This window comes from Marmota marmota, unplaced genomic scaffold, assembly GCF_001458135.2.
Source record: "Marmota marmota marmota unplaced genomic scaffold, marMar, whole genome shotgun sequence".
Taxonomy (NCBI): Eukaryota; Metazoa; Chordata; class Mammalia; order Rodentia; family Sciuridae; genus Marmota; species Marmota marmota.
Window position 1 is genome coordinate 44,497,524 of NW_025999853.1, and position 22,013 is coordinate 44,519,536.

General features: G+C 35.2%; 1 protein-coding gene across 3 annotated transcripts in view; it reads left to right on the forward strand.

Moving 5' to 3' along the window:
* Tafa2 (TAFA chemokine like family member 2) overlaps nucleotides 1-22,013 on the forward strand; it is a 422,581-nt gene that overhangs the window by 163,870 nt on the left and 236,698 nt on the right. Inside the window, exon 2 of one of the 3 annotated variants that reach the window (XM_048805995.1) lies at nucleotides 15,279-15,358. The exons of the other annotated variants lie outside the window; for them this stretch is intronic. The gene's annotated coding sequence lies outside the window, so the exon portion shown is untranslated. The remainder of the gene's footprint in view (nucleotides 1-15,278; nucleotides 15,359-22,013) is intronic. 3 annotated transcript variants of the gene reach the window in all.

Here is a 22,013-nt window from a genome sequence, read left to right on the forward strand (position 1 = left end):
AATTTTTTTTTTTTTTTTTTGGGTACTGGGGATTGAACTCAGGGGCACTTGACCACTGAGCCACATCCCCAGCCCTATTTTGAATTTTATTTAGAGACAGGGTCTCACGGAATTGCTTAGCAAGATCCTCCTTCCTCAGCCTCCTGAGCCCCTGGGATTATAGGCCTGTGCCTCTGCACCCAGCTTATTTTTATTTTTAGTTTTTAGTAGGGTTTCTTTGCTTTTTCCTTTCTCATCTCCTCATGGAATACCCATCATACAAGAATTTGTTAATGATGTCCCATAAGTCTTTTCATTCCTAAAAATAATTTTCCTCCTTTAAAAAAAAATCTGATCAGGTTATTCAAACTCAGAAGCTTTTATCTGTCTAAACTAATCTAATATTGGGCCTCTCAATTGCATTTTTAATTTCATTTATTGAGTTCCTTAGTCCCACGACTTCTATTTTTAAATGATATCTCTCTTTTGAATTTCTCATTCAGATCATAGATTGTCATCCCAATTTCACTGAATTATCTGTCTGAATTCTCTTTTACCCTTTTGACTTTTCTTAAAATTGTTGTTTTGAATTTCATGCAATTTGTTGATACCTTTTTCTTTGGGTTCTGTTGATAGAGAGTTTTTGTGTTCCTTTGGAGGCATTATGTTATCCAGATTCTTCATCCTTCTGTGTCCCTACATTGATATTTGTCTATGTGGTGCATCCCTTGTCTCTAACAATTTTATAAGGTGGCTTTCATAGTATAAAACTTTCTCCTGAGGATGTGTCCTAGGGTGTTGGGTAGGTAGATTGTGCTGTGCTGGTTTGATTCCAGGTGGGTAGTAGTAAAATGGCCACTAGTGTCTTCAGTAAAAATAAGTGTTTATGATGCTTGAGACTGTGTCAGTGGTTTATGTTGTAGATGTCTGTTCAAAGCTTCACTAGCTGGGATATAGCTGTCTTAGGTAAGGTGAGTTCATTCATGGATCATGTGGGGATGGGGTCCCATGGCAATCCAAGTGGCATTGATTTAGTGTGCCTACTAGTGAGTGTGGGGAGTTTGTCAGTGTCTGAGAGCCATTTGGGAGCCAGATCACATCAGTGGGCCCATTAGTGTCTGAGGCATGCCTGGGAGCTTTCTGGGGGACTTTGAGGCTCATCTGTTCAGGATGGAGTATCTATCTGCTTTCCAAAACTGAGGATGGGTGGGAAGGGTTGCCTTTCTGCTGCCATGGTGAGCTGAGCCTCTCAAGGCAGGCTATTCAACTGCTTAGGTGAATTGAACTCTCTAGATGTATTAAAAATTATTGTCTTTAAACCTCTGCTTGATTCTTGTGTGCATGATCATACCACTTAACTGTATTCATGTATTGCTATTCTTTCCTGGGAAAGATGAAGGACAGTGATAATACTGAATATTTCATGATGAAATGTAATGGATTTTGACTAATGATTATGTTATCTTAGCAAGTTAACTGCTTCCAAAAATATGCTTTGATAGAATTTACCTTGGAAGATATAAGAGGCATTTGGTAATTCACATTAATTACAGTGCCTGTTGTTATAAATTTCCTTAGATATTTTATATATGCTCAATACTCATTTACTGCAGAAATATCCAGTACCTTATATCTTATTTCTCCCCATTTCCATGGGGAAATTTCCTGAATTCTCCCAAACTGTAAGATTTTCAATTGAGATCAATGTTCTGGGTAGATTTTACCATAAATAGCTTGGGAAATCTCACTTGGAAATGAAAGCACATTGCTATGTGAGATTAATAAGAAGTTTTTCATTATTGATTACTTATTTTCATTCATTTTGATAATTATAACAGATAGTAGTGAGTTTCAGTGGTTGGTTAGGTTGTTATTATAAGCAGAATGTTTGAATGCCGGCTGCTGTCTTCTTTTATGTAGTGAATTGCATACCGATGATTGGAAATCAGCATGTGTTCAATTGATAACAGGTGTTTATGAAATATGTACCACACTAATGTGAAAAACAAGAGCAACCATGCTTTGGTGAAATTACCGAGTACTTACCTTGTATAAAATCATAGGGAAAAAAGCCATCTTGCAATTATGAGGAAAACCAGTGATGGAGTATATAACTGAATATAACTTCAGAACAGGGAAAATTTACAACATGCCCCAATCTTAGGCCATTGATTAGCTGCCTTAATTATAAGATAGAATCTATCATTTTATAAACCCTTTGGATTATAAATTCCTTTATCATAGAAATTGTGTCATCTGTCTTTATGTACGTTTCAGTACCAGGTGCATTGTCTTGTTTTTTTTTTTTTTACCTTTTTTAAAATGGATTTTATTTTTTTAAATACATGGCAGTGGGATGCATTACAATTCTTATTACACATATATACCACAATTTTTCATATCTCTGTTTGTATATAAAGTAGGTTGACACCCAATTCGTGTCTTCATACATGTACTTTGGATAATGATGTCCATCACATTCCACCATCCTTGATAATCCCCTGCCTCCACCTTTTCCCTCCTTCCCCTCTTTCCTATCTAGAATTCATCTATTCCTCCCATGTTCCCCTTCCCTACCCCACTATGAGCCAGCCTTCTTATATCGGAGAAAACATTTGGCATTTGTTTTTTTGGGATTGGCTAACTTCACTTAGAATTATCTTCTCCAAAGCCATCCATTTACCTGCAAATGCCATGATTTTATTCTCTTTTATTGCTGAGTAAAATTCCATTGTGTATATATACCACATTTTTTTTTTATCCATTCATCTACTGAAGGGCATCTAGGTTGGCTCCACAGTTTAGCTGTGTGAATTGTGCTGCTATAAACATTGATGTGGCTGTGTCCCTGTAGTATGCTGTTTTTAAGTCCTTTGGGTATAGTCCAAGGAGACAGATAGCTGGGTCAAATGGTATTTCCATTCCCAGATTTCCAAGGAATTGTTTACAATTCAGACTATGTATAAAAAGTAGTGCTATCGCAAATGCTATTTTAGATGAACTTTTCCAGATATGTGCTGTTTTTATAAATGTGTAATGATGAAGTGAAAGTATCAGCTTTCATTCACCCAGAATCAACAGTATGATGGCTATTTTTACACATTAACTCATCTAGCTTTCAAAACAATGGTATCAGTTTGGTGTCAATTGCTACCCCCCCCCCAAAAAAAATGAAGGCTTAGAAAGATTAAATAATGTTAATGTGTGAAGTTTGGGAGGATTAACTGGGATAGAATATGGACCATATTTCCTAGTGCATGATATCCTCTAAGTAATTTTAAGGTCATGCTGCTAAAAGTTGTAGATCTGGAATTAACTCATTAATCTGTCTCACTCTGGAGCCATATCTTTTCATCACTGTGTTCAACTCCCTTGCCCAAAATTTATGCTACAAATCATTATCCTTCCTATTATGAGTTCCTGGAAGACAAAGGACAAAGGCCTTTTTCTTTTGAATTACTTTTTGTATATCATTCATGAGTAGTATGTACACATAATAATAAATGTTGTTGACAGTGTGAGTGGCTTGGTGGTAACACTATTTCTGGTTTTGCCATTTGTATGAATGATTGGCAAGATGGTTGTTTCTGGGGACTCAGAGGAAGTTGTTATAGTATGCTCTGCGTTTTATATTAGAACAGGAGTTTTTTCCTTGTCATATGCCACCTGCATCTTGATTTTAATCTTTGTTTCTCTGGTGCCTGTATAAAGAACAGACTGAGAGCAGTTGGAGTTTTCAGGCAAAGTTAACGTTTTCATTAGCTTTGCTGGTATTTCCCAGTTTCATTCTGAAGTAATTCCTACTGGTTTCTGTCCTGGGAGTTTTCAAAGTTAAGCTTTTTAACTTGAAGGATAAATTTTCATGTGTGTATGTTTTGGAAGTGATAGAATTAAAAAAAAATCACCAAGTCTCAACAGTCTCCAAGTCCCGGAGAGCTTTTCTGAAAAGGAATTTAAGTAAAAAATGAGCTGTCAGTGCCCTTGAGGTTTATTGCTAGTCACATAATGATACATCATTTGTCAAATGCAATTGTCTTCCTTCACTTGAAGTTCCTGGTGTTGGTGGTTTTTCTTTTAGTTTGTGCGTATGGAACTCAAACTCAAGACAAGGAGTTCTGAACATGGGCATAATGTACAAGTGCATGGTAAACAGCAGATCTGTACATCTGCATGATAAATAATTACTAAACTGAAAGTATAACTGCCCTGTGTGGCATTTTTTAAAATCATGGTAAGATATACATAAATATAAAATTTACCATTTTTATGATTTTAAGTGTACAGTTCAGTGGCATTAAATATATCCACATTGTTGTATAAGCATTCCCACCATCTACCTCCAAAACTTTTCATCTTCCCAGACTGAAATTTTATACCCATTAAACACCAAGTCCCCATTCTCCTCTTTCCCTAGAACCTGACGACCACCGTTCCACTTTCCTCTATCTATGAATCAGACTACTTGTGCTTCTGTTTTACAACTCCATGAGTTTACTGGTGTAAGTTGAGGTCTACTATCTTTTGTTTTTCCTTGTTGTGGTTACTCCCTGATTATTGGAATTGATGTTTCACTGCCACATCTATGCAAGGATGTGAACTTAATGCAATTCTTTTGCAATAAATATTCTACTTTTCTTCTCTGTGTAGTAACCTCTTAAATTTCATTATCACATCACAAGGGGAAGAACTGTATGTATTCTGCTTAGTACTGGGTCACTAGTGTCAGGTGTTTTGTTTGTACTTTGTGGAAAATCAATATATATCCATAGAATAAACAAATGCTGCTGCTCTTCATTCAAAAATGAAAATTATTTAAAAATCATTTACTGAGATCTTCTACAAAGTGGGAGAATAGCTAAATCAGGAACTTTTACTCTTTTCCTACAGCATTCTCTTTGGAAATGAGTTATGGTGATTAAAAAATAAAGAGCCTGTGCATCCAGATCATTTATTTATTCTTTAACTTATTCATCAAATTGAACACTATTTATGTTTAGGTACTGACTTGGACAATGGTGCACAAAATATACACAATCATTGAACTCACAGAGAGAATTCTAGTGGAGAGCACAAAGTGAAAAATATTAGTTGTAAATTATGAGAAGGAAACAGAATGGTACCAGAAAGACCAAGAATGGGCAGATGGCTTTAAACTGATGGGACTGGAGACATGACGACTTCTTATATTTGTGAAGAGGTATACTCTTATTCAGGAGAGAAGAGGACTTGTTTGAAAGGCTTGAAGAGGTACTAGGATACACTGTTTTAGAAGATGGATCATGGAAGATTTTACTGATAGAGCTCTTCAAAGATGAAATACATGGCTTTTTAAAGGAGGTCTTATGTCCCATCCCGGGAGCTTTGTGGAGGTCTGTACTTCAGCACTAGCAGTCTTCAAATTTGACTGGTTATCAAAGTAAGCAATTAATGTGGAAAGATCCAGTCCAACACTTCATATTTAATTGTCTATTTAATACACACTAGTTGAATCTGGCCTTGTCATTTTATGGTATACTTAATTGTGCCAAGATAAAAAAGTATCTTAAAATGAACCAGATTTTTAATATTTTCCAGCTTGCAAACAAAATAAATGACTGAGCAATGTTGGTTAGTAGACTGTTTGACTGGGTCTAAGTATTGGTGTTTTGCTGACTGATTTGGCCCACTAATATTTTAAAGTTACACCGTGTTCTTGAGGAGTAAATTTATAATTCCTTGTATTTGGGTGCTTAAAGATAGAATTAAGGTTTGTAATACCCATAGTCTTTTGACTTAATGTTTGTGGAAAGTCATACCACCCTTTGGAAAAAAAAATGTATTTTAAAGATTTGGTTAATTTGTTCCATAGTATTTCACTAAGTCAGCAATCAGATATCAAGTATTTAAGGAACATACCAGTAAGTATTTATGGAAAGTTGAGGACGGGACCACTAACTCCCACCCTGTAAATTGTTGAGACCAATTGGATAGGTTTAATAAGAGTTAACCTATTGCCATTCTATCAATTATTGAAAATGTATAATGATACTTTGGCTTTTGATTATTGCTATATTTGATCATGACCTTATACTATTGCTTAACTTAAAACCAATTTGTCATATTTATATATTGAGTCTTTCACAGTATCGAGCTATTTAGAGGGTCATGATTTGAAGACTGAACAGTTGAGTGAATAAGGTAGATTATTAAGTGGAGCAACCTGACTTCAACACATTCCACTGAAAAGCAATTTCATATTATTGCAGTTCATTAAGTGATCCTTTACAACCTACAATGCAGTTCATTACTCACACTGTGGTATTAGACTGGTAATAAGGGTGATTTTTATAATAGAGTAAATCCAACAGAGCCACCATGCTGTGTGACGATGACATGTGTGGTGCTAAATATCTGGGTGTAGTGTTTGTCTGAAGAATTAGATATTGGAATTTGAGACTTACTATTAACTTAAGTCTCAAATGGTATCCATTAGCAGCAGGAAGTCTTCTTTCCTTTTTCTCATTGTGTGTTGATGAACACACTTACTTTTAAAATACGTTAACCAGGAAAATTGTGTTCTACTTGATCATGCATTAGTTCAAACCTCTTCTTACATGCAATGATTAGAGATTTGTGGGTGGGTAGTGGCAGGCATTGGTTTCTATTGTGCTGCCCTTATGGTAAATACCACAGATTTATAAGCTACAAAGGTTGAATTTATCTCACTGATTACCATGTAGTAAAATTCAACCTCATTTATTGTTTGATAAACTAATCCTTCTTAAGCAGCCTATCCTGCTGAATTTACAATGATTTTGTGGCCATAGACTGCAAAAGCTCAATAATGGGGTAAATTTGCTGGATATCATCTGCCGATAATCTAAATGTTCCCCTTGTGAACCTTTGTGATTTTTAAATATGAGGCTGGGAATTCCTCTTGGGCAAGGAATTAATTTTCAGCATTTTTATAAGTAGGGTGTTTAAGTGTGCTTTGAGGCTCTGAACTCTTTTGTTAACTGAGCAAATTTCAGGGTGGTGTTTGTCCGCAGCGTGAGTGCACTTATGTTATTTTCAGCAAATTACATTTCCTCCAGTGTTTAGATTTCTGTGACTTTTGCCTAACTTTGCAATAATCTGGAAAAGAGGATTTTATTTTTTTCTCCTCTGGGTGTATTGTATTGTGAAATATTTAGCAGTATTTTAGTATCGAAAACATACTAATTCTACTTGTTATTGGTAAGTATAAATTTTGAGTACATTGTTTTAGATTGGATTCTTTCCCATTAAATTTCCAAGCATTTGTTTTGATAGGGTACTCTAAGGAATAAGACAAGGAAAGTACGAGATGAAACAGTTTGGATACTGTTTCACCCCTGTAGAGATTTTAATACTTTTGTACTTTGAGAAAATTTCAGTATGTATGTAAGTAATGGAAATTTGTAGGTCCTTATAAAAATGGGAAATGTCTCTTTCTAACCATTGGCACCTTTGTTTCTTTACAAAGCATCTACAGAGGTTAAACAACAACAACAACAACAAAACTCTTTTAAAAACCAAGTCTGTTTTTTTTTTTTTTGGAAATGCTGAAATATGAGAAAGATGACATATATGCCTCCCACTGGTTTCAATATTGTATATATTCACCTAAAGGAAAATAAAAGTGACAAGGAGTTTTATTACAGAAAAAATGTTTTGTTTTTTATATTTGCCTTAAGGGAAATACGGACTTTTATCTAACGTGGAGTAATGTGCCAGTTAGATGTTTAACATTTCAGATAATTCTCAATGTACTAATGTTTATCAGTAGATTGGAGTTCATTACTAGTAGATCACTTTTATTAATGTCTACTGGATGTGACTGTTTAGGTCTTAGAAAACCTAGGTTTTGACAAGTATATTGAGCATGCCCTATGAAATGATTTAAGAACACTTGGAGATCAAATACAAACAAGTGTCACAAATTTACTTAATGCAAACATTTTTATAGGATTCTGAATAGTGACTATGATTTATTTGCATTCATTTGCTGAGAGTTCACCAAGCATTTTACAAATGTGGTCAGTTATATCTTTGTCAGTTCTAGCTTGGTTACTTCTAGCTTTATTATGATCAAATAACAAGAATTCACTAGTTTTATAGATGGGACAGCCTAAGTGAGGCTTAGAAAGGAGTGCAGTGAAGATTGGGGCTTTACCTTTGGTCTACTGTATGCAAGTCCAAGAGCTCAATGGCTGTCTTATGCCATTAATTTATGTATATATTTGTAACAGGTATTGAAACCAGGGGCACTTAACTATGAGCCATATCCCCAGCCCTTTTTATTTTTTATTTTGAGACAGGGTCTCACTAAGTTGCTTAGAGATGTGCTAAGTTGCTGAGGCTGGACTTGATCTTGCAATCCTTTTGTCTCAGCCTCCTGTAATTAGTGTTTTTATGTTGATATTTTGAATGCTAGAAAAATAGGTAGTAGGAACATATAGAATTAAAATATAACATTAATGGTGTTTCTTAACCACATTTAAGTATGTTATAATGAGACTATCTTAATTGACTATTTCCCTTTATTATTATGCTCCTGAAAGAGCTATGTAGGGGCAATTTCAAAGGACATTGAGTTGTTTGAACACACTGTTTTGTTATTAACCCATTCCCATAAGTCTTTGAAGTTGCAAAGGGAAGGATGATAAGTTTATTCTACATGGTCAGAGAAATTTAATATAATGAGAAAAAGCATGGGCTAAGAGCTATGAATCTGTAGTTCAGATCTAAGATCTGCTCATTCATTGTATATGTCCAGATTTTTAGAATCTTGGTTTCCTCATCTAAAAAACAAGGAATTGTTTATTACTTTCTAGGGGTGATAAATGAATGGAATAACATAATGTATCACTTCTGATGGGTGTAGTCATTTGAAATAATACCAGATTTTCACATGATCATATACATATATATATAATTTTAATCTGGAAAGACTGAATGAGTGCCTCTGAAGTGCTTCATATTAAATGCTTTCGGCTTGTTTTGACTCTCTTTTTGGAGAAAGTTTCCTGATAGTAATATTATTTCTCAAATTAGAAGTTCTCTCTGCTGTGTTATATATTTTATCAACTATGTATAATCTTCAAATTCCAAGTATCTTCTAATTCCTGGCACAAAATAGACACTCAAGAAATGATTACTAAGTGAATAAATTAAGACATATATCAATGATCTTGAGCCTTCTCTTCTGTTTTTTGATATCACGAAAAGAAAATGGGTATAAGAAAACATGATGATTTCATGATTCAGGGGGAACCTGTATCATCTTTTGGTCTGATGGTAGGCCCCCAAATTTATTTAATTGATTTTGAAATAATTTATTTAAATAATTTATAAAATGCTAGGGAGATCCAAAATTATGCATTTAATATGATTATTCAATGTATGACTAAATACTGAAATTTCCAAGGCTTTGCTGTTTTTTTTTTTTAAAGCTGATTATATGTGCTAAGGCATTTTTTTCTTTGTGTAATGTATACTTGAATGGGAGAGTTTCATTGAGAAGCATATCAAATAACAAAAATTTACTAGTTAGAAAAGTTGGTTATTTGAGATGATCCAAGTATGATTGCAACAACAGTCCTCTTTCTATCAGTTTCTGTCATTTGATTTTTCTCTATTTGACCCCACAATTTTCTTTCAAAGGTCAGTTCTCTCATCATGTGCAATATGAGGCCTAAAATGTTGGCAATAAAATAGTGTCAGACATTTTTCAAAACAACAAATGACTGCAATCATTTTTCTTGTGTGTAATTCTGATGCACCCAGACAGACAGCAGTGCCAGAAATCCAGCTAAGAATATTTGGACAGGTTAGCAATTTCGTTATTTTGCTAATTCCTTAGCCAGGACCAGTAGACCTCAAATGTGTTCATCCCAAAGTTGGGTTTAATAATAGTTATAGTTTGAGCAGAATATCGTATTTCTTCATAGGAATTTTAGGCATGAAGTTTTTGGATCAGGCTTATAAGATGTTCTTGTGTGTGATGCTGTGTTAAAATACTTTAATTTTAATAGGACTTGGCAGTGTTATAATTTTTAAAAAAGGAGGTACTAGCATATGCTCACACAATTAACATTTTTCTGTTACTGCTTTTCTTTTTTAGTTCTTGAAAAACATTATTCTATTTTAAACTAAATGTGAAAAAGAGTAGAAACTATATGAAATATTTAACAACTATCTTAACCATTTCCATGGATGTGGTACTTTATTGATTATTTTTTAGCTCCTGCAGTTTAGTTTTTTACAATGTTTGATCAAAAGCAAATGACATTAATCCAAGAGAAAGAAAATTTTACATTGTAGTGCACTGAATAAATTTAATTAGCCAATTAAACTTTTTTCATAATTTCCCCCAAATTTATTTAACTGATTTGCTTATACTTATTCTTTTGTAAAAACTTATGAGGAGTTTTTAAATTAAGCTTGTAGCAATAAGAAGTAGAGGATGTTTTTTCAAGATGACCTTTCTTTATAACATGATAGCATTGGGGCCTTAGAAATCTTAGATTATGCTTCCATTCTAAGCTGAAATTATCTCTGTAATCTTCCTGATACACTTATTAATTTGTTCGTTCAACAAATATATTAAATGTTTACTACTATGAACCAAGTATTCCTCCAGTCATTGTGAACAGAGAAGTGAACTAAATGAGTTAAGTCTCTGCTTCACAAAACTTGCTTCCTAGTGGGACTATATGGACTATAATGTATTAGTTATCTTTGTGCCACTGTGGCCAATATACCTGGCAAGAACAACTCAGAGGGGGAAAAGTTTATTTTGGCTCATGGTTTCAGAGGTTCAATCCTTGGTTGGACAACTCTATAATTCTGGGCCCAACATGAGGCAGAATATTATGGTGGAAGAGTGTGTTGGAGGAAAGCTGCTTAGTTTATTATAGCCTAGAAGCTGAGCAAAAGAGAACAGGTGCTGGGGACAAAATATAACCTCCCAAAGCAGGCCCCCAGTCACTTACTTCCTACAACCAAACCCTACCTGCCTACAGTTACCACCCAGTTAGTTTATTCAACTGGATTAATTAATCTGATTCAGTTATAGCTCTCATACTTCAATTATTTCCCTTCTGAACATTGTTGCATTGTCTCACACATGAGTTTTTCAGGGGACACCTCATATCCGAAGCGTAACAATAACAAAACAAAATCACTGTAAAAATAAGAAGAGATACATACTAAGAATAAAACAGGTTGAAGGGATATAGTAATTTTCTGTAAGGTGATAAGGGGACATCCTTTAGATGTGGGGACATTGCACAAAGCTCTATATGAGCTCTGGAGCCAGGCTGTGTGGGTAACTATGTACACTGTAGTCATGGGGTCAGCAAATGCAGCAGCAACCTTTCCCAGGGAATGATGTACTTAGTGTGCTTCAGGATTAGCAGGGGGTCAGTGTGGCTGGAGCAGAAAGAGCAGAGGAGGGGAGTGGTAGGAGAGGAGGCAGGTGACAGAGCAAGTAGGATGGATCTTCATCACTCTTCTCAGAGTTTTCTTCCATGTCGATCATGCTCATGGGCAAGACCTGATCCCCAGAACTCCATAAAAAGGAGTATGTATTGTCTACTTAGTTATTTAAGATAAATAATATTATGCGAAGTTTATAGATCACAATTTAGTAACCTGTAGTGAACATCTATGATGAGCTAGAACTTCTCTTTTTGCCTTGTAAGCAGATATTTATAAGTTTGAATCGAATTTATTATAGACCTGTGATAGAAAATGAGTGGGGAGAAGAGGTATTGGTCACTGAATTTGATGATTTTCATTTACACAACCGTGTACTTGATTACAATTGATATTTTGAAATTGATAAATTTCATTGACAGTGTGCTTGGTAAACCATGGTTAAAAAAACCTGGGGGTCGGGGCTCCATCTGTCTGAGGGTGATTTCCTTTTTTTCCCCTGGCAGTAGCCTCTGTTAGACCTCAGTTAGTAGCAAAGTAAATGTAAAATGCTGAATTAAATATAAATCCCATCCATCAGTTTCAGGTTCTATGCCTTGTAAACTCATTTTATTCCCAATTTAAGTACTTATGACAGGTTATTTAAAAAATCAGTTATTTGTAGTTTAGTATTTTTCAAATCTTTAGATACTAGATATTCACCTGAATTTGAAAAGTAGTGACTGTTTTCCTTTTTGCCAGCAGAGGGCATGCTTCACAACCCTGTTTGTCAACAAAAAGCACTGATGAATTGGAAAGGAAGGTTTAAAGAAAAAAAACAACCTGCAAGAATGATACATTTTTACATCAGCATTTTGTTTAAAAACCAAAAACATCGTCAAAATTGAAGGGATTATCTAGTCAATACTCCTATCATCAGGCCAGATTTAATACTGTTCCAAACAATCTAAGAGAAATTGACAGTAGTTTTTATACAGTGAGAAGAAAAAATACAATAAATCCTTACTATGAGCATTTATTATATTTCAGAAAATGATAGCAGGTTTGTTTATTTATTGTAGTAGAGCTTGATAAGAAAATAATTAAATGCAAAGTTTAATAAGTAGATTTTTTTTCTGGAGGGTAGATTATCTACTTTATAGGTCTTTCCTTTTTAAGCATAATTTTCCATTAGCAAGTGTATGTATTAGCAAGAGCATCAAACTTGAATTGGGTCACTTACTGTTTGTATAATGTAGGGCATATGACCTTTCTCTCCTCACTTTGCTTATTTGTAAAATACCTGCCTGGATTTTTGCGGGGATTAGTGGGAAGAAAGCAGGATGGACAAAGAACCTGCATTCTACTGTAGTCATGTGACTTCAGACAGACATTGACTATCTCTGCATCTCATTTTTCTGCTCTTAGAACAAATACAATGGTCTAGATTATCTATAATATGGATGGATATGGTCCCTGAAAGCATTTTCATGCTGAAATTTTACATTAAATGGTCAGTAAGCAAGAAAATGAAAGAAAGTGATATAGAACTATTATGAGGAATAAAACATTCATTTCCTATATTTTAAAATTAGATTATATTTTATGTGAATTTCTGGGAACATATCTGTATGGTAAGGCCTCAATAATCTGTATTTAAGATGTGATTAGAAGAGGGAATAAGCCAAGCTAGAGACAATAAACTAAAATAGAACCTTTTTCCCAGTCATATATATATATATATATATATATATATACACACACACACACACACACATATATGTGTATATATATACACATATATGTATATATATGTATATGATGTATATCAATATTTTGTTATACATATATACAACAAAATGATTACTACAGTCAAGCAAAGTAACATATCCATCACCTTGTATAGTTAATTCTGTGTGTGAGGATGGCAAAAGCATCTGTTTTGGTTTGGAAATGAGGTGTCCTCCCCAAAGCTCCTGTGTTTCTGCAGGAATATTGAGAGTGAAATGATTATATTATGGGAGCTGTAACCGACTCAGTCCATCCTAGTTTGAATGGACTAAGTAGGTGGTAACTGTAGGTAGATGGTGTGTGGCTGGAGGAGGTGGGTCACTGGGCATGTACCCTGGAAGGGTGCATCTTCTGTGTAGGTCCTTCCTCTCTCTCTCAGCTTCCTTGGTGCCATGAACTGGAGCAGAGCTCCTCCACCATGTGGTCTGCCTCACCTTGGACCCAGAGCAATGGTGTTGGCCAAATATATACTAAATCTCTGAAACCACGAGCCAAAATAAACTTTCCCTAAGTTGTTCTTGTCATGTATTTTGGTCATGGCAATGCAAAGCTGACTAACACAGCACCTAAACTCTATTATCTTAAGAAATTTCTAATATTCAGTACAATACTGTTATTTGTCTATAGTCATCATGCTGTACATTGTTGGAACACTAGACTTACTCATTCCACATAAATGTGACTTTGCATCTTTTGACCTACATCTCTCTATGTAGGACACCTCATGCCTTACCCACCACCCCTGGAACAAGTGTTCACTTCTGTTTCTATTTATTTGATTTTTTAACGAAATTGCACAGATAAGTGAGATTAAACAGTATTTTTCTGTGTCTGGTTTATTTCACTTAGCCTAATGTCCTCCAGGTTCATGCTTGTTATCTAAAATACAGAGTATCTTTATTTTTAAAGACTGAATAATATTTGTATGTGTTTGTGTGTATGTGTGTGTGTGTATTACATAATTTCTTTCTTTTTTGGTATAATTTCTTTGCATTTAGCCATCAACATAGCTTTCATATCTTGGCTATTGTCAATGCTGCAGATAGCATGGAAATGCAGATATCTCTATGTGGTACTGATTTCCTTTCCTTTTGGCATATAACCAGAAGAGGGAATGCTTTATAACATGATAGGTGTATTTTTAATTTTCTGAGAACCCTGAAAAAGTAGCCTTTATAAACTAATCACCAAAAAACAAAAAACAAAACAAAGAAAGAGTCAAAGATAGAGTAATACTTCCTCCCAAGCACCTCATTTTCCAGAGTGAAAGCAACCTTTGAGTTGTAAACTCATGACATATGAATTCATTCACTTGTTCATTGATTCACTAATTGGACAGTTATCTTGCTCATCCGCTTATCTTAAAGGCAATTTGCACCCTATCACATTCCCCACTAGACTTAGAGACACCATTTTTCCCTCCTCTCTACTCATGTCTGAGCAGAGATTAGATGCTTGCTCCTGTTTTACAATACAGCTATTTTCAGCTCAAGTAATTTTTCTCCTATTTAACACCTCTTTGCTTCCTCTCTCTTCCAGCTGTTGCCTAGTAATATTGGAAACACCTGCTCTCCTTCACCCTTTCCATCGCTCTTTATTTCATTTAAAAGAGGTGAAAAGAACCTAACTGTGGATTAGAAGTATGAAGAGCAATGCTGATCCACTTGTAGCAGAGATAAAGAAAACCGTGGTCTAACGTGAAAACAGACATAACACAAAGACTCTATTTCTAAGAACTTTGAAAGGGCCTTGAAGTTCTTTTCAAAACTGACATAAAAGTTTCTGTCTTTCTCCCACTTTCTTAATTGAATATGACTGCTCTTAATTGTTGATATTCAAGATAAAACACTACTTTTTACAAAAAAGTATTTTATAATACTTTTTATGCATTGGCTTTATTTACTGCTATTTATTTATAACATAATATTTTAAATAAAATAAGTATAAATATGTTTTTGTAGACAGACTTGTGCATCTGCAACTAGGACATGTTATTTTTCCCTATGGGGGGAAATGTAGAAATCAACTTTTAGACTATAACATACGGGTTAATTAGACATTTTCTATTCTTTCATACTTACTTCTTATAGAAAGATTGCAAATGAAGAATCCAAAAGTTTTTACAAGTCTGACTCTGGTTCTGTTGAAATCCAGCAAGTCACATATAGAGGTATGTGTTTAAACTATTTAAACATATTTATTATTTATCTACTATGCACTAAGCATTAGTCTAGGTATTTGGGATATATAAATAAACAAGATAGATCAGGATCTTTATTCCTCATGCATATAAATTCTAGAGCAGTAAATAAGGAAGAGGCAATTAACACAATAAATAAAATTATATAGTAGACGGTTAAAAGTGCAATATAAAAAGAAAAATAGAGCAGGGTAAGAACAGTAGGGAGTGCCTGTCTAGGGTGGTGGAATGCAGTTTTAAGTGGAGTTTCAGGGAAAGTTTTACTCAGAAGCTGAGATTAAAAAAAAAAAAAGAAGAAGAAGAAGGCAAAGGAGAAATAGCTCTAGAGGTATATCTAGGACAGGAATATTTATGCAGAGGAAATAGTCAAAGTAAAGACTCTGAGGTGGGTGGGAGCATGTTTCTCCCTAGGATTGAGGAAGAGTGAGGAGATCAGTACAGCTGCCTGATTGAGCAGAAGAGGAGTAGAGAGGTAAATCGGTGATAATAGGGTAGAGTTCATGGCTGGCTTTGGAAGGCATTGCTTAGACTTTGATTTTTACTGTGGTAAACTGGAGGTGTGAGAATATTCAAGAGAATGGCTTAACCTGGTTTACATTTTCAAAGGATTCTTCTGGCTTTTATGTTGAGAATAGATCTTAAGTGGATAAAGATAGAAGCTGAAGGACTTGTTAGGAGACTCACTTAATAATCCAGGTAAGAAATGATGGTGGTGAGAGAGGAGGTTTCCAGGATATGTTCAAGGGATTCTGGTGATGTCTAAAGGAATTTAATCTGAATATGCAGGACATAGGACATCAGAAGGATGAAGTGTGGTGAAAGGTTAAGGTACAGAAGGAATGAGCTTGAAGATAAGGAAATTGTCAGGAGATGATGAGATACAGGAAATTTGGATTTTGGAGGATTATAGGTAATAAGGGAAAATATGATTTGGGAATGAGTGGCTAACATAAGGCATAGGATATGATTATTAGAGAAAAATTAGGAGTGAGGTAGAGAATTAAAAGGACTATCTATGGGTGAATTAAAATGGCCAAAAATTAAGATAGGTACATGTTTTAGAAACTCATAGTGAGCAGGAGCTGAAATTGTCAAGCAATTAATAGAAATAATTCAGATGTCAACATTAAGAAGGGTTTGAAAGTAATGTAATCAGATGAGATGAGATTCTAGTTTTTGTGGAGATGAGAGGAAGGCTGTGATGAGAAGCAGGATACCTAACTTATTCCGTGTCCAGTTGTACAAAGACTGTGAGAGAGAGTCAACACTTGAGAGAGCTGCAAGGGAGGTGGTGTGCTCAGGGAAGTGCTAGAATTTCTGTTGGAGGAGGGTAAAGCTTATCAGAAGGCTACTTTCTCACTGAAAGGGGAAACTAAGGGACACCTTTTATTTTTGAAGTATGTGTCTCATAAAAAATTTACTTTTTTAATTTCAAGAGATAAAATCTACAAATTTCTTCAACACACAAAGTACTATTTCCTGGTTTCTATGCAAATGCAATGGAAGTATAGTTAACTGCAGTTACCTTGCTCTCGCCAACTATTCCCAGCCCCTGAAGATTTTTTTTCTCATAGAGTAGACAAAAAGGACATGAAATGTTAGTCTTCAAAAGAGGGAGGACTAGGAGGGTTAAGGGTCCTTTGGGCTGGTGATAAAACCATCTGGCTCTATTTTTTCTGGTGATGCTGTTTGGTTTAAATCATCACAGGTCCTTTTGATTCAAAGTTTTATTTGTATTAAATCCTCTTTACAACATCACTTAATAGCAGTTAATTAATGTGCCTAGTAGTTTCTTCTGATTTCGATCCATTTGTTTATATAGTTTTTAATTAGACACAATCATAACTTTTTGTATGTAATGTGAATCACTATGTATTGTGTTGCTTACTAGATAAGAGGACAGTTATTTTAGAGATGAGGGGGGGCACAAAGAGTTTCAGCAATGTGAGCAACTTTATACTAGAACCTCACAGGTGGTCTCAAGGTATTTTTGCTACAATTTCTTCCTGACTTTTACAATTTCTGTGGAATATTAATAAATTCCACTGAGATCAATAGGCAGAATTAAAGAACAGTGAAACACAATGATGTTGCTCTTAAGGCTTTTTATTTTCATAAATATTTTTTATTGCCAGAATTTTAGAAGGCCTTCCTATGTCCCTTTTCCAAAGGAAATCACTATTCTGAATTCTGTTGTTATCAATTCATTCTATCTGCTTTTAACCTTTATTTATATAAACAAAATCATAGAGTATGAATTTCTTTGTGCCTGATTTTTTTTTCATATTATTATGTTAGTGAAAGTCATCATTTGGATATGAAAGGCAACAGTTTACTATCATTGATGTACAGCATTTTCTACTATGAGCATATCAAAATTCACTTGTTTATTCTTAGATTTATATTGTTTTGGTTATTCCATGTAATATTGTCTTGAACATTATTTTAGTTAGCTTTTGCATTGCTGTGACTAAAACACCTGCCAAGAACAACTTAGAAGGGGACACTTATTTGGGGCTCATAATTTCAGAGGTATTGGTCCATAGACAGCTGACTCTACTGGCCTGAGCCCAAGATGAGGCTGTGCATAATGGGGAAAGGCCCAGCAGAGGAAAGCTGCTCAGCTCATGGCCAGATCAGGAAGTGGGGTGGTGAGGGGAGCAAGAGGCTGCAGGAAAAGCAACCCTTCCAGGGCATGTCCCCAGTGACCCACCTCTTCCAGCCATGTCCCACCTGCCTAAGGTTACCACTCAGTCCATTCAAACAAGGATGGATTGATTAAGTTCAGCTCTCATAATTGAATCATTTCACCTCTGCATATCCCTGCATTAACACAGGAGCTTTTGGGGGGGATGCTCCACATCCAAACTATGACAAATGTATTTATATATGCTTTGTTTTGTACACATTTATGCATATCTGCTGCATACATACCAGTAGTGGAATTCCTAGGTCACCGGTTTGCATGTGTACAGATTTTGCCAAACATTTCTCCAAAGTGGTGTATCAATTTGAGTCCCTTCTGCAATGCATATCCTTGCTAACACTTGGTATGGAATCTAGTTAACAGCTACTATTGCCTTATTAAGATATTGACCACCTACTATATATGCTGAAATTTATTACAGGGGATAAAAAAGAAGATACAGTTCTGGTGTTTGAGCTAGGGATAGCTAAGACCTATGAAGCACCAAAAGACAACACAGGCAGTTTATAATAAAATGTTAAATTGTAAGGTTAAACCTGCTTGGGGAGGTTAAGTACTTCTTGGGGGTTTCAAATTATTCTGTATGGAACTCTATTCTATTGATTAGCATGGAGCTGGGCACATGACAGGCTTTCAGTCGCCAGCTGATGTCTGATTCACCACAACAATGAATGAAAAAATATCTGATAGTCACATTTAGGGAGCCATAGCCATACAACTTTGCCATACCTCATCTAGTTATGTGATTCTATGCGAGAATTTTAATCTTTCTGACCTTACTTTCTATGTCTAGCAAATGTAGATAACTAGAATCTAAAGAATCTTTTTAGTTGGAATTTTAATGGATTTATATTGGCTACCACTAAAAGAAAGCCATTGTTTATAACAAAGTCAGCTACTTGTGGTTGTGTGCTAAGACTACTGCATCAATTGCATGTTATCTTGAGACCACATTTGAAAGGGGGCGTGCTTTGACTGAATGGTACTTTGAATTTGTCATTCTATTAAGTTGGACACAAAACTGTGGAACTAAATAGAACTGTTTCCTCTCATATAAAAATCCTTTTATATGTAGGATATTTTTTCAGTTTTAAATGAAATCTTTAGACTAAGAAGCAAAGAAGCCTAGTATTTGAAACTAGCTCTTGTTCATGCAGCTGAATAAAAACCCAGCTTCTTTGGCATGATGCCCCAATATTATTACAGAGCAGGTTAGCCCTCAACTATTGTGACTAGAAGAAAATCCTTAGGATACACAAGGTTGCCTAAGATATGGAAAGTGAATCTCACACTTCTAGGTGAGATGTTTGACAGGATTAGAAAATGTCACTTGCACCTTGCCTGGGGATGGTAGAATTAGTTAGGGAGGAGAGACATGCATCCCAGCCCTTTCTTTGTTTTTCTTCAATTGCATCTACTTCCATTTTTATTCTTTTCTTTTATCCAGTGCAGCAGAACGTGATGTAATGGTACAGCCTGGCTGCCTAGGTTTAAATCCTGACTTCCAGCTGTGAGACTTTGGTCAAGACATATAATTTCTTGGGGCCTCACTTTCCACATTTGTAAAATGGGACAAGTGATAGTTCACATCTAATACAGCTTTGAGGAATAAATGTTTGTTTTTTTTCTATATAAAGCACTCCCCAAAGCATTTAGCATATAGTAAATACTATGTAAGTGTTGGCATTAATATCCAAGGGTTTTGTTAAAGAGGGAGAAAGATACCTACCTGTGTCATAAAAAAGTATTGTTTGCATTTTTACATACAGTTTTACTCTTCATGAAAACACTATCTTTTGAAGAAGTAGGTAAGGGGAGGAAATAACGTAAATAAATGTGCAAATGGTATTTTTCAAAATGAAATGTTCTAGACATATTTTTAAAATGTGTCACATTACATTTATTCAAAATAAATCTGTGAATCTGAAATTTTATAGCCTCAGCTGAAACCTGGTGTTTCTCCTCACACTGGTGTCTGAATGGAAGGAATAGGCAACTGTACTTTTAAGGAAAATTTCCATTCTCCTTTTATTAATTTCCATTTACTCCTTAAATTTATTTTAAAAATTTGTTCTTTAGGTGCCTTTTGATTTTTTAATCTTTAGAAGAGTGAGTCTAGGATTTTGTTTTTCCTCCTGATTTGTATTTATATTTACCCTGTGATTTCCTGTAGACTGTAACTGAGGGGACTGATATAAGTTCTCTCCTTAAAATAGGTATACTTAAAAAACATGACTTCACTTTTCTTTGTAAGTTGTAGGAAAACTACATAGTAGCCAAACATAGTTTATACTTCCTTATTTAAAAACTCATTGAAAATTATCTTGGTTAAATGTGAACAGCTTTTTGTTAAAATGTTTATTTAAAAACAACAACGACAATAACAACAACAACAAAAAACAATGCTTAAGCAGGACTAATGTGTTCATTTTTGTCTGACATGCTTAAGTCATTTACAAGGTATCTTTTCCCTTCCATCTTTATCTAACAGTCATGTCTCTCCTGGACCACTGTTGAAAGTTTCTCACAGGTCCCCCAAGCTTCTCCTTCTTCCACTTTGAATTTACCCACCATACAACAGTTAGAATGATGTTATAAAAATGTAAGCTTAATCATATCATGCCCCTTTTCAAATCTCTCCAATTGCTCTCATAATTAAATCTAACTGTTGTACTTTAGCATACAGACAGCCACCTTGCCTTTCTCCTCTCATCCTCCTCCATTGTCATTCAACTCCAGTGACATACAACTCCAGTCCTCTTGCTCTTCATTAACCACACCAAGCTCATTCCTAACTGCAGACCTTTACCCTTCAGTCCTTTTGCCTGCAATGATTTTCCTTAGCAATTCTTATGACTTACTTCATTCAGATCTTGGCTCCAATATTTCTTTTTTTTGGAGTATCTTTCTCTGATCACAACTTCTTCCAAATACTCTTCACTTTATTCTGTTTTCTTTCTTTCTTTCTTTTACAGGAATTTCTGGCATGTTATAAATATATTTTTTATTGCTTGTTTTGTATTGCTGGAATATAATCTCCTTAGTGTGTATTTGGTTATGTACACTGCTAGATTTCCAGAACCTAGAACCTAGAAGATAGCCTGGCTTATAGAGAACTATTAATATTTAATGAAGGATTAAATGAATTGTTAAATGAGTGAGTTTGTTCAGTGTGTGGACTTAAGCTGAATTTATGGTCATCTTATCTGGTTGGTCTTCTGCCATACTTCAGGCTCAGAATATTCTTTGCCCCTTGGTAAGGTATTGAGAAGATAGGCATGGGCTTTAGAGATCTCTTGAGGATTAGAACCCTTCCTCCCAATGCAGAGTCTGAAACAAAGGCTTTCACATAGGGAGTTTACTTTGAAAAGTGATTCCAGGGAACAGGAGTGAAGCTTTGAGAAAGAGAAGGAGGGGAATAAATGCCTATTCAAACTACATTTTTGAGCTGTTTATAGCAGTTAGCAACTGCAGCTCAGTCCCACTGGGCAATTTTTGAGAAGTGGTGTACAATACACATGAGACCCCGAGGAGTGGAGTACTTACGTATCAGCTCTCATGGAGTCAGTTTTACCAGGTGTAACTCCCACCTGCTACAGGTTTGTCCATGTGTTGGAATGGCTGAGCAGTTCTGTAATGTCCCATGTGACTGCAGTGGAAGCCCTAGTAGAGCTGAGGGGAAGGGCTCTTGGGTAACAGCTGCACACCTGGTTGTGAAAGCACCAACTGGAGTGAGAAAAGGTGGAGAAGGAGGGAGATGGGTGATGAGAGGTTCTGAGACAGTGGTCTTCACTGTATTCCCTTCCATCATGTTAATATGATTACTGGTTTTTCAAAGTCTTTATAAACAAGGTTGAGGCAGTTTACTTTTGGTTTTCTCTAATACCTTGCATGCCATATGGTAGGAATCAAGCAAAT